Source organism: Hemiscyllium ocellatum, chromosome 7 (genome assembly GCF_020745735.1).
Source record: "Hemiscyllium ocellatum isolate sHemOce1 chromosome 7, sHemOce1.pat.X.cur, whole genome shotgun sequence".
Taxonomy (NCBI): domain Eukaryota; kingdom Metazoa; phylum Chordata; class Chondrichthyes; order Orectolobiformes; family Hemiscylliidae; genus Hemiscyllium; species Hemiscyllium ocellatum.
Genome location: NC_083407.1, coordinates 112346301 through 112360091, shown reverse-complemented (window position 1 = coordinate 112360091; position 13791 = coordinate 112346301).

Genomic DNA, 13791 nt, shown 5'->3' with positions numbered 1-13791 from the left:
TTGGATATTAGACATTAGTTTCATCCTCCTGGTTTCCTTCTTCAGTAAACTCTTGTATCGCCTACATACCTCCAGGGATTCCCTGGAACCCAACTGTCTGAGCCATGTCTTTTTTTCTGGTCAAAACCTCAACATCTTCCGTCATCCAGGGTTCCCTATTCCTGCTGACCTTGCTCTTTACCCTCGCAAAAACATTAGACCTCGAACTCTAGCTATCTCACTTTTAAAGGCCTCAGACTTGCTTGAGGTCCCTTTGCCTGCAAACAAACAACTCCAATCAAGCCCTGCAAGCTCCTGCCCAATTCCATCAAAATTTGCCTTGCCTCAACTTAGAATTTGAACCCGTGGACCAGTTTTGTTCCTCTCCATAACTATTTTAAAATTAACAGAACTATGGTCACTGGTTCCAAAATGCTCCCAGACTGTCACCTATCCTACCTTTTTTGCAGGCGTAGAGTTTTGCCCCTTTCTGAGTAGGACCCTCAAAATACTGTTTGAGGAAACTTTCCTGAACACACTTAACAAATTGCACTCCATCTGAACCGCTCTCAGGTATTACACCTCTTGTCCTGCAATAGGGGATTTTCTCTTCAATTGAGAACCCACGGCAGTACAAGTCCAACTTTTGTGCAACCTAGGTGAATCGACACCTGGTACTGGGTAAGAGTATCATCTGTTTACCAGGTACCAAGCACACATGGTCACAGATTTTAATAAAAGTCCCCTTACCTTAACTGCTTATCCCATTCTCAGTTGGGCAAGAAAACTCTAGCCCTCAGAATTATCCAGCATGCTGTGTGTCAACTATTTCTTTCTACTTGAATCAAAAATACATTAAGGACAAATAGGGCCCCTCAAAGATCACCAAGGCAGCCCATGTTTTGAACCGCAAGAGATGGGGAAAATACTAAACGGGTATTATGCATTAGTATTTACTGTGGAGAAGGACATGGGAGATACAGGATGTGGGAAAATTGATGGAGACATCTTGAAAAATGTTCATATTAGGGAGGTGGTGCTGCTGGATGTCTTAAAATGCATAAAGTAGGATGAATCCCCAGGACCTGAGCAGGAGTACCCTAGCATTCTGTGGAAAGCTAGGGAAGTAATTGTTGGGTCCCTTGCAGATATATTTTTATCAATGGCAGTCACAGGTGAGTTGTCAGAAGACTCAAGGTTTGCTAACATGGTGCCACTATTTAAAAAGGTGGTAAGGAAAAGCCAGGGAACTACAGACCAGTAAGCCTGACCTTGGTGATGGGTAAGTTGTTGGAGGGAAGCCTGAAGGACAGGATTTACATGTATTTCAAAAGGCGAGGAGGAATTAGGGATACTCAACACAGCTTTGGGAAATTATCTTAACTTGGCTGAATTCTTTGAAGAAGTATAGGAGCGAGATTAATATGGTAATTGTTATGGGGAACTTTAACTTTCCAAATATTGACTGTAAATACTATAGTTCAAATACTTTAGATGGTCAGTTTTTGTCCAATGTGTGCAGGATGGTTTCCTGACACAATATGGAGACAGGCCAACAAGGTACAAGGCCACATTGGATTTGGTACTGGGTAATGAAGTACTAGGATGTTGCCTGGTACGGAAGGAAGGTCTTATGAGGAAAGGCTGAAGGACAAGAGGCTGTTTTAATTAGAGAGAAGGTTAAGAAGTGACTTAATTGAGATATAAAAGACAATCAGAGGGTTAGATAGGTTGGACAGTGAGAGCCTTTTTCTTTGGATGGACAAAAGGGACATAGCTTTAAATTGAGGGGTGATAGATATAGGACATATGTCAGAGGTAGTTTCTTTACTCAGAGTAATGGGGGGGGGGGGGGGAACTCACTGCCTGCAACCTTAGTAGACGCGCTAAATTTAGGGGCATTTAAATGGTCACTGGATAATCATATGGATGAAAATGGAATAGTGTAGGATTTTTACGCTTCAGATTGGTTCCACAGGTTGGCTCAACATCGAGGGCCGAAGGGCTATGCTCTAAGTAACAAAGAGGACTGATGCGGGCAGAGTGATAGATGTGATCTATATGGACTGACTGGATAGCAAAATTAGATCGCATGGAATACAGGGAGAACTAGCCATTTGGGTACAGAACTGGCTTGAAGGTAGAAGACAGTGGTTGGTGGTGGAGGATTGCTTTTCAGACTGGAGGCCTGTGACCAGCTGTATGCCACAACAATTGGTGCTGGGTCCACTGCTTTTCATCATTTATATAAATGATTTGGTCATGAAAGTATAATTTGCAGATGACACCAAAACAGGAGGTGTAGTGGACAACGAAGAAGGTTACCTCAGACCACACAGGATCTTGATTGGATAGACCAATTGGCCGAGGAGTGGCAGATGGAGTTTCATATACATAAATGTGAGGTGCTGCATTTTGGAAAGCAAATCAGGACAGGACTTATACACCTAATAGTAAGGTCCTAGGGAGTGTTGCTGAACAAAACAACCAGGAAAAATAATAGATAACTATTATTATGACACCTATTCAAAAAGTAAGGGGAGCAAAAAAAAATAACAATAGGCCAATCACCCTAACATCTATCGTTGGGAGAGTTTTGCAATCAATTATGAAGAAAGTAATTGCAGAACATTTGGAAAAATAATCTAATCAAGCTGAGTCACATTACCAAAGGGACGTGGATGCTTTGGAGAGGGTGAAGAGGAAGTTGCCTAATGTGGAGGGCACTAGATTAGGATTATTTTCATGAGAAAGATGGAGTGGTGTGTGTGTGTGTGCGTGCGGGGGGGTTCCTGATTGAAGTCAACAAAATCATGAGGGGCCATAGACAGGGTAGATAGCAAGAAGCTTTTTCCCCAGTGTGGGGGACTCAATTACTAGGGGTCACGAGCATAAGGCGAGAAGGGAAAAGTTTAAGGGAGATATGCGTGGAAAGTTCTTTACATAGAGGGTGGTGGGTGCCTGCAACATGTTGCCAGTAGGGGTGATAGACACAGGCACAATAGTGTCATTTAAGATCTATCTGGACAGACAGATACATGAATGGGCAGGGAGCAGAAGGATACAGCCCTTTACAAAATAGGTGCCAGGTTTAGATAAAGGATCTGTCCAAGAGCAGGCTTGGATGGCCGAAGTGCCTGTTCCTAACCTGAAATTTTCTTTGTTAAAAGTGGGAAATTGTGTCTGACTAATTAATTAGAACTTTGTTGAGGAAGGCTCAACCAGTGTGGATAGGGGGAAACCAGTAAATATATTTGGACTTCCAGAAAACATTCTACAAGTTAGACTTGGATCAAGTCTACAGGTTTCTTAAGGGGAAGGAAGAGCAGCCAGAAGTCATGGTACACATCAGTACCAATGACATAGCTAGAAAAAGGGAATATAGAGAGTTAGTTTGGAAGCTGAAAGACAAGATGAGCAGAGGAGGAATCTCAGGATTGCTATCAGTACCACAGGCTAGTGAGGCTAAGAACTGACGGTGAGCACAAGTGAGAATGTGGCTGCAGGGCTGGTGTAGGATGGAGGGTTTCAGATATGTGGATCATTGGGATACCTTCTGGGGAAGGTGGGACCTGTACAAGAAGGACAGGTTGAACTGAACTGGAGGGTACCAATATCCTTGGTGGGAGGTTTCTCGAGCTCTTTGGGAGGGTTTAAACTAGTTTGGCAGGGGGTGGGAACCGGAGCTACATATCTGAGGATGGAGTAGCAAGTGAATAGCCAGATACAGTGTGCAGAGAGTCTGTGAGGAGGGACAGACAGTTGATAGGGCAAAGGTGCAGTCAGTATGATGAGTTGAAGTGTGTCTTTTTTAGCATAAGTAGTATTAGGAATAAGGGCAATGAACTTAAGAGTGTGGATCAGTACTTGAAACGATGATGCTGTGGCCATTACGGAAACTTGGATAGGGCAGGAATGGTTGTTGGATGTTCCAGGGGTTAGATGTTTCAAAAGGAATGGGGAGGGCAGAGGGAGGCAAAAGAGATAAGGGGTGACACTGCTAATCAGCTGCAGAAAGGGAGGTCATCAAGGAGGGTTTGCCTATAGAGTCAGTACGGGTGGAAGTCAGAAACTGGAAGGGAGCAGTCACTTTATTGGGAGTTTTCTATAGATCCCCAATAGCAACAGAGACCAAGGAGCAGATTGAGATGTAGACTTTGGAAAGTTACAGAAGTAACAGGGTTGTTGTCATGGGTACCTTTAACTTCCCCAATATTGATTGGAACGTCCTTAGTTCAAACAGTTTGGATGAAGCAGTTTTTGTCAGGTGTGTCCAGGAAGGATTCCTGACTCAATATGTAGATAGGCTGACTTGAGGGGAGGCCAATATTGGATTTGGTACTTGGCAATGAACCAGGCCAGGTGTCAGATCTCTCAATGGGAGAGCATTTTGGTGTTAGTGATCACAATTTCCTGACATCTACTATAATTACGGACTGGGGTGGGAACAGACGGTATGGGAAAGTAATTGGGGGAGGGAGAATTACAATGCTATTACGCAGGAACTGGGGTACCTAAACTGGGAACACGTTTTAGGGGAATGCATCATAGAAATGTGGAGGTTGTTTAGGGAGCACTTGCTGGGAGTGCTGAATAGGTTTCTTCTACTGAGGCAAGGAAGGGATGGAAGGGTGAAGTAACCTTGGGTGACAAAGGATGTGGAACATCTAATCAAGAGGAAGAAGGAAACTTACTGGAAGTTGAGGTGATAAGGATCCGACAGGTCTCTAGAGGGTTACAAGGTAGCCAGGAAGGAACTGAAAAATGGACTTAGGAAAGCTAGAAAGAAGCATGAGAAAAGCTTTCGTAGGTAGGATTAAGGAAAACCTTAAGGCATTCTACACTTATGTGAGGAACAAGAGGATGGCCAGAGTGAGGGTAGGGGCAATCAGAGATAGTGGAGGGAATTTATGCCCGGAGTTGGCGGAGGTAGGGGAAGTCCTTAATGAATATTTTGCTTCAGCATTCACTACTGAGAGAGACCTTGGCGTTTGTGAGGACAGCATGAAACAGACTGATATGCTCGAACAGGTTGATGTTAAGGAGTACAAAGTTAAAAATCACACATCACCAGGTTATAGTCCAACAGATTTAATTGGAAGCACACTAGCTCCAAAAGCTAGTGTGCTTCCAATTAAACCTGTTGGACTATAACCTGGTGCTGTGTGATTTTTAACTTTGTACACCCCCAGTCCAACACCAGCATCTCCAAATCATGATGTTAAGGAGGAGGATGTGCTGAATATTTTGAAAAATGTAAGTTCCCTAGACCAGCCGGGTTTTAGATTAGATTACTTACAGTGTGGAAACAGGCCCTTCGGCCCAACAAGTCCACACTGACCCGCCGAAGCGACAACCCACCCATACCCCTACATATACCCCTTACCTAACACTATGGGCAATTTAGCATGGCCAATTCACCTGACCCGCACATCTTTGGACTGTGGGAGGAAACCGGAGCACCCGGAGGAAACCCACGCAGACACAGGGAGAACGTGCAAACTCCACAGTCAGTCGCCTTAGCCGGGAATTGAACCCAGGTCCCTGGCGCTGTGAGGCAGCAGTGCTAACCACTGTGCCACCGTGCCGCCCTATACCCAAGATTACTACGAAAAGCAAGGGATGAAATTGCTGCGCCTTTGGCTATGATCTTTGCATCCTCAATGTCCACTGAAGTACTGCCAGATGATTGGAGGATGGCAAATGCTATTCCCTTGTTCAAGAAAGGTAGCAGGGATAATCCTGGGCATTACAGACCAGTCAGTCTTATGTCTGTGGTAGGCAAATTATCGACGAGGATTCTGAGAGACAAGACTCATGATTACTTGGAAAACTATAGTTTGGTTAGATAGTCAGCATGGCTTTGTGAGGGGTATGTTATGCCTCACAAGCCTAACTGAATTTTTAAAATATGTGACAAAACACATTGATGAAGGTTGAGCAGTAGATGGTGTGTACATGGATTTTAGGAAGGTGTTTGATAAGGTTCCCCATGGTAGGGTCATTCAGAAAATAAGGAGGAATGAGATAGAGAGAAATTTGGCTATCTGGATACAGAATTAGCTGGCCTTTGGAAAACAGAGGCTGGTAACAGGTGAAAAGTATTCAGCATGGAGCTCAGTGACCAGTGGTATTCCACAGGGATCTGTTCAGGAACCTCTGTTTTTCGTGATTTTTATAAATGACCTGGAAGAGGAAGTGAAAGGATGGGTTAGTATGTTTGCTGGTAAAATGAAGAGCTGTAGATAGCGTGGAGGGCTGTTGCAAAAGAACACTTACAAGATGCAGAACTGGGCTGATAAGTGACAGATGGTGTTCAATCTGGTAAAAGTGTGAAGTGATTCATTTTGGAAAGTAGGATTTGAATGCAGAATACAGAGTTAAAGGCAGGATTCTTAGCAGTATGGAGGAATAGAGGGATCTTGAGGTCCATGTCTGTAGAACCCTCAAAGTTCCCACCCAAGTTGATAGAGTTGTTAAGGCGGCATAAAATAAGGAGGTTTCATAAGAAGGGAGTTGGGTTTAAGAGCCGCGAGGTTATGCTGCAGCTCTACAGAGCCCTTGTTGGACCACACTTGGAATGTTGTGTACAGTTCTGGTTGCCTCATTATAGGAAGGACGTGGAAGCTTTGGAGAAGGTACTGAAGGGATTTACCAGGATGTTGCTTGGACTGGAGGGGATGCCTTACGAAGGAGTTAGGGCTTTTTTACTGGAGCAAAGAAGGATGAGATGTGACTTGATGGAGGTGTACAAGGTGGAAAGGCATAGATAGATTGGATAGTCAAAGACTTTTACTCAGGGAGGAAATGCTATCATGAGGGAGCATAATTTTAAGATGATTAGAGGAAGATTTAAGGGAGATGTCAGAGGTAGATTCTTTACACAGAGTGGTGGGTTTGTGGAATGTACTGCCAGCAGTGGTAATAGAGTCAAATACGTAATGGACATTTAAATGACTCTTGGATAGGCACAGGGATGATAGTAAAATCAAGAATATGTAGGTTAGTTTGATCTTCGAGTAGGATAAAAGGTCAGCACAACATCGAGGGCCGAAGAGCCTATGTTGTCACAAAAGATTAAATCATTAGAGTCCACCATGTGGGAAGTAGTATATTGGTATAGATAAAGAATTGGCTCGGGAGCAGGAAACCGAGCATGAGGATGAGGTTTATTTTTCAGAGTGGGAACCAATGACCAGCAGGATTCCACAGGAATCAGTGCTGGTACAATATATATCAATAACTTGGAGAAAGGAAGGAAATTTACTGTAGCCAAATTTTCAGATGACACTAAAATAGATGCAAAGAGAGGTTGTGAGAGGGGTACAAAAGTTTACAGGGAAATAATGATCAGTTAAGCAAATGAGGAAAAAGTTGGTATGTGGAGTATAATGTGGGAAAAAGCAAAGCTGTTCAGTTTGGAACGAAGAACAAAAATGTTATTTAAATGGAGAAAAACTGAAGAAAGTGTAGCACAAAAGGACTTGGGGATACTTGTGCATGAAAGACAAAGCTAGCACATCGCTGCAATTAGTAATCAGGAAGGCAAATGGAATGCTGACCTTTTTCAAGGAGGTTGAAGGGTAAGAGTTGGGAAATTTTACTGCAACTGTTCAAGATGCTGGTATGACCAAATCTAGAGTACTGTAAGCACTTTTGGTCCCCTTAAGGCAAGATATTGTTTCATTGGAGGTAGTTCAGAGAGGATGACTAGAACAATCCTAGAATGGAGGGATCATCTTATGAAGAAAGGCTAAACCAATTGTGACTCCACTCACTGGATTTTAGAAGATTGAGAGGTCACCTCATAGAAGCTTATAGGATTTTTAAAGGGGCTTGACAGAATAAATGCTGAGGGAATCTTCCTCCTGATGGGAGAGTTTAAGACCAGATATCATGGTCTCAGAATAGAGTGCCAATTTAAAACTGAGATTAGGAGTGCAGGGGTGGCCTGTACCTGCACATACCAAAACGGCCCATGCCTACTTACATGAAATTGCCTAAAAATAAGCAAAACTATGCTTGCTTACACAGATTGGAGAAAACTGATACAGTAATTAGGAAAGGCAAATTTAGCAAAGGTGGCTCTTTCTTTTCCTCTTAAAAATGTAACATTTATTTTCTTGCAGGAACAGCAGTGACGGATGATATAGTTACATGCAAGAGTTTATCCCACCCTCTTTAGAATCTGTGGGACATCAATAGTAATTAAGTTTGAAGTGGACTGGATCGATACTTCCTTTATAAATTTTGAGAGTATATATGATTGTTATCGTACTGGGTGAAGTAATCTATGGATAAAGTACTGGAGGAGAGCAGAGAGGAAACAATTACACAGATAGTGCTGCAAAAGCAATGTTAGAACAGGAAGTGATGAAAGCAGCAGTGAAACAGCAAGAAGCCAAAGATGATTAATGGAACTTTTTAAATTTACAAGCAGCACTAGCTCAGAGGATAGAACAGAATGGATTAAAAATGGAGCAGCATTAGGAACAGATGATACTTGGAGAAAGGTAAGGTGGTAGCTCCCACACTGCGCCAACAGACCTGATGCAATGTTTACCATGGATTAGCATATGTAGGCAGGGATAAAATGATACACCTAATATCTAATTGCTGGTGGTGCAAAAGAATGGGAAGAGACATAGCTAAATTTTGCCACACGTGGACTGCATGTCCACAGACAGAATCAGGACAGGGAATTAAAATTAAAGTGAGCTGTCAACCCCGTCCATGAGGGCCATGGGAACACATTCAAATGGACTTTATAGGTCCACTCCCACATAGTCATAGTAAGAAATTCTGTCTGGTAATAGTCGACCAGTCTACCAAATGGGTATAAGTTTTCCCTGCAAAGGACTCGGAGCAAAAATACTGGCAGCTGAAATAATACCCAGATGGGGGTGCCCCTAATAACTAGACTCAGACTAAGGGACCCACTTCACAGGCATGTATCTGAAGAAGCACGTAAACTCTTGGGAATAACACAACAGTATCATATCCCCCCACCATCCACAGAGCTCAGATATGGTAGAGGGAATGAACAGAACACCAAAAACTGCTCTCACCAAGACAATGATCGAAGAATAGTTTAGATAGACCCTTTCCCTACCAGGCATTCTGATGGCCCAGCTGGCAACACCCATGAGGCCCAGTGGACTAACACACTTTGATCTCATGACAGGATAGGCAATAACACTCCCCCAGGATCTAATCACAGGATGGAGGGTGGCGAACTATTAAAAAAGGATAGGTCTGGAGTTCCATGAAACCCTTCTGTAAGCATTTACACATACTTCACAGACAGGAACAAGACCAACAAGCTTGACAAGGATCAGGAGTCTGAGGGACACCCAGGACAAACAGGAATGCCAGCCCCAGGATCAAAGGTCCTGGTGAAAATAATCCCAAGCAAGGGTGCCTTGTCCCCTTGATGGGATGGACCTCGTGAGTTAATATTATCAGCAGGATCAGGATCCTTGACCCCAGGATGGCAAGCAGAATAGATTAAGGTGACATGAAATATATGTAGCACAATTGCACAGTGAAGACTGTACTTAAGAATATTACTGAAATTAGCATGAGTATTTAAAATCCTAATCCTCTGTGGGGTCCTCTTAATGTTGATCCCATCGGAGGCTGATAGGTAAGTGGAGACGAGAGATTTGAATGTGATCATGTCTTTGTCTTCTTGCATGCACATCCGACATGCACAATGTCTCTCATTGCTGGGCCTGCACACACATCCCCATACAGTCTAGGGGAGGGATGCCCCTGTGATGCATCCTATTTGAGGTCCCAGAATTTGTTAAATATAGCTTAAGGCATGGAGATAGTGAAGGGCAGCCTATCAAGGGGAGGAGGTACCTAGTAAATGCTGACCGAGATACAGCACAATGGAAATCAGCAGGGTACAACGTGACCACCTTTGCAGGGTGTTACCAGCCTAACGACAAGACCTCACAACAGCTTCCCTTTGTCACACTGACTAACACTTCAGGAATAGGGAAGCCCATCAGAATGATTTTGCTTAGAAAGAACAGGTTCTAAAGGGCTAGAACTGGGAATTATTAACTGTGTTCACACGTACAATGTCACTCTCCCCTTGTCATCAATTTGGCAATGGCACCCGGTTGACCTTCAGGAAACTCGTGTAAGGGAACGTTACTAAAACGCTGATACCCAGAGTTTATTGCCCATACAATGACACCTACTTTGTGTGTGGACACAGAGTCTATACCTGGCTGCCACCATCCTGGACAGGGTCATGTTATCTGGGCTATGTGGTACCATTCATGCATCACGCATCAGCCCTCCTGAAGGAGGCACCTAGTCAGCACAAACTTGCAATTTTAGAAAAAGAAAGGTTCTTTGTCACAATGATATCTGGGCATGGTACAGCCAAGCTATCAATATCTGGGATCTCTGGAGATGTTTATTGTCCACGGAATAGTAAGTATTGTTATCATATGTCTGTGTTATGTAGTTTATGGTTTCATTAAGTATTTCATCACCACAACAAGGAAGATGACCGCTGAAAAACTACGGACCAAGAAGGTGGCCTTACTACCCACCACCAAACCAACAGATTATTCGTGGAACGATGAATAGAAATAACTAGCTCACTGAATGACAAGAGGAGGATCACGGATGCGAGGACACCGAAGTAAGACTACTCTTGTATTTTGATTTGGACTCTTTAACTCTGGTTTCAATTCATGGACTCTGATTTAGACCATTTTAGATTTCGATTTAATCTGGCTAGCGTCATAGCAGAATTTGTAGGGTTACCTATACTTGTGTACTGAAGAACCTCGATTACCCGAACGTGATGGGCGGACACTATTTCATTCAGAGAATCGATTGTTTTGTAAATCGATTAAATACCTTTCCTCTGGGGCTTGGAGTTTTAAAATCTGCTCCTCATTCAGGAGACTTCAACAGCAAGGCCCTCCCCCCGACGCTGCCCAACCCCGTGCAACAGCTCCCTCCGACCCCCCCAACACCGTCCAGAGTTAGTACAGAGGAACCTCAACTATTCCAAATTTCAGATTATCTGAAGATGATTTCAAGGTCCCGCAAAACATATCAAAGACGCAAGTATATTTAAACTGATAAACGCTTTTGCGATTGTAGGAGCTGTTTGGGACCTCATTTAATGCCGTCTTCACCACTCTTTGCCAAATGCTAACTACTGCTGCAGTTTTAAAAAGTTTTGTGTTATCATTGCTTTATTTTGTTCATCATATGAAATTTGTGTCCTGTTGCACTCAAGACATTAAAATTATAGATTTAAACACATTCTCTGGTAGATCAGCACGACTTCCCTTGTTAAAGGTAAAATCCATTATCCGAATAAAATAGTGCTCGCCATCTCATTCAGATAATCAAGGTTCCTCTGTATCTGGAATACGCTGCCACAGAGTGTGGTGGAGGCAAGTTTAATTGAGGCATTCAAAAGGGGAGTGGGTTACTATCTCAAAAGGATGAATGGTCAGTTATGAAAAGGTGGTTGAGTGGCATTAAATGAATTGCTCTTCCAAATAGCATGCAAAGAAATGAAAGGTTAAATGGCATTTTTTTGTATTGTAACCATTCTAAAAAGTACACAAATCTGTGTGGGAACATGCATGTTCAAAGAGTGGCCGAAACTGACCCATGTTCAAAGCTAGTAGCACCATGTTCCTGTGGTTTCTTCTCCTTTCAATATCAGTTGTTTGCATTCTAACAGAATAGATGCCTTACAATATATTACTATGCAAGTATGATGAAGCCAGAAGTCAGACTTTCAATACATGCAGCATTTCTACACTGTGACTCCAACGATCAAGCACATTGCAGTGCTTGCAAGATACTTCTCCGCTATAATATAGCAGTACAGAGGTCAATCCCAAGGAGATTTATATTGAGCTTGAGGCAGTACCTGATGAATCACTGAGCATGAATGAGAAGAAATAAGTGAAGGAAAAGAAAGAATCCAACAAGAGACAATGATACTTTTTTTGAAGTCTCAAACCTGTTCAGAGCCTGAATATATCCTTCTTTAACTAGAGTCCACTGAATTAAGTCTAAAGGATTTGGTTACAAAATAGGCTTTATAAAATGATAATGTTCATATACAGAGCAATTTTAAGACCATCAGAAGCATCCCACAAGATCTAGCAATAACTCAAAGGTTCACTGTCTCATCTATATGGTTCGTAAAGTTCATTGGCCTCAAAAAATTTGATGACAGAATTGATGTTTTTGTCATAATCCGTAAGATTCCAACACATTGGGACTACTTTACTCCAACGTTCATACTCCTAATGGAGGCGCTTTGGACTTAGCAGGAGACACCTGCCCAGCATCAAGATGGAGGAGAATCAGATAGAAAGTGATGACAAAGGAATCAACCAAACCATTTCATTCAGTTCTATTTCATGCAGGTAGAGACATTGCTACAAGAGACATGAAGCATTCAAGTCAATGCCATTTTCAATCCAATTAATCATTTTCTCAACTTAGTGTATGTGCAGAACTATCAAATTACAGGGGTAGAAATGGCAGGGAATTACATAGGGGTCCTCTTATGATCCAGTACAACTAAGTATTATGCAATTTCAGTCCAAGCAAGTCCCTCAAAATAAGTGGTCCTCTCACCACTTGGCAGGGAAAATAAACCCATAACTACATGCTCTCTGTTCTTTCCTCACATACTTTTGGTTGTTACTACAAAAACTTATAATGATGATTATTCATGACATGCATACAGCAGATGGTCCAATTGTGTGATGCCATGTGAATGTTTGGGATGAGGGAGCTGCCCCTATTCTCTCACGTGGCTTTTGCATGACATTGCACATCAATAGCCTCTTGCATTTTGGAACACATGCAATACTTGAGAAACACTATTCATAACCAAATAAAAAAGGGTGAGGATCCGTCAATAACTGGATGCATTGTAGTAATTAAGATATGCTAATCTACAGACCTCATACAGAAATGCAGATTATACAATTCAATTTATTTCTTACCCTAGATCTACCATTGATGGTATATACACTGAATTGACAGATTTTTAAAAAAGAACAAATTTAGTAGTTCATGAGGCAGACAACCATGGATGTAGGTTTGCTCGCTGAGCTGGAAGGTTCATTTTCAGATGTTTCGTCACCATACTAGGTAACATCTTCAGTGAGCTTCCAGTTGAAGCAGATAACCACATTTACAATGTCCTTGAATGTTCAGTTAACTGAACATCTCTTCTACAAGAGTCTGTTGTAATCACAGTGCAGGCTGCCATCCTGTTTCACCAGCTACAAAATCAGGACCACTGACAGGTTATCCAGAGATATTTTCTCACCAGCACCTTCAGAGAGGTTAATACATGCCTCCGGAGCAGGTGTAACTCGAACCTGGACCTCCTGGCTCAGACACCTACCAATGCACAAGAACCCGTGAGTATCCTGACCCTTGGCCCCTCAGAAACCTCCCGCTCCATTAAGCATCTCTGAAACATCAAAGCTGAGAACTATGCAGAAGGAAACAATGATCCTGGAGATGATGGCTTAATATCTATTCAAGCCAGTTTGTTCACCCTTCCTAAACCCAACCAATATATTTATTTAATCAGAAATCATAAGATAATCGGATGGGGGGGGGGGGGGGGGGGGGAATTGAGAGACACAAAGAACACATGCTTCACATCAACACAGCATTATTAAACCCAAACTGTGTACATCACCGCATAAGGGTCTAGGGGATCCAAATCCTCGACAGAAAATCACAACAGTTCCTGTTAAAATTGAAACCCGTTCTGCACGGTGGCTC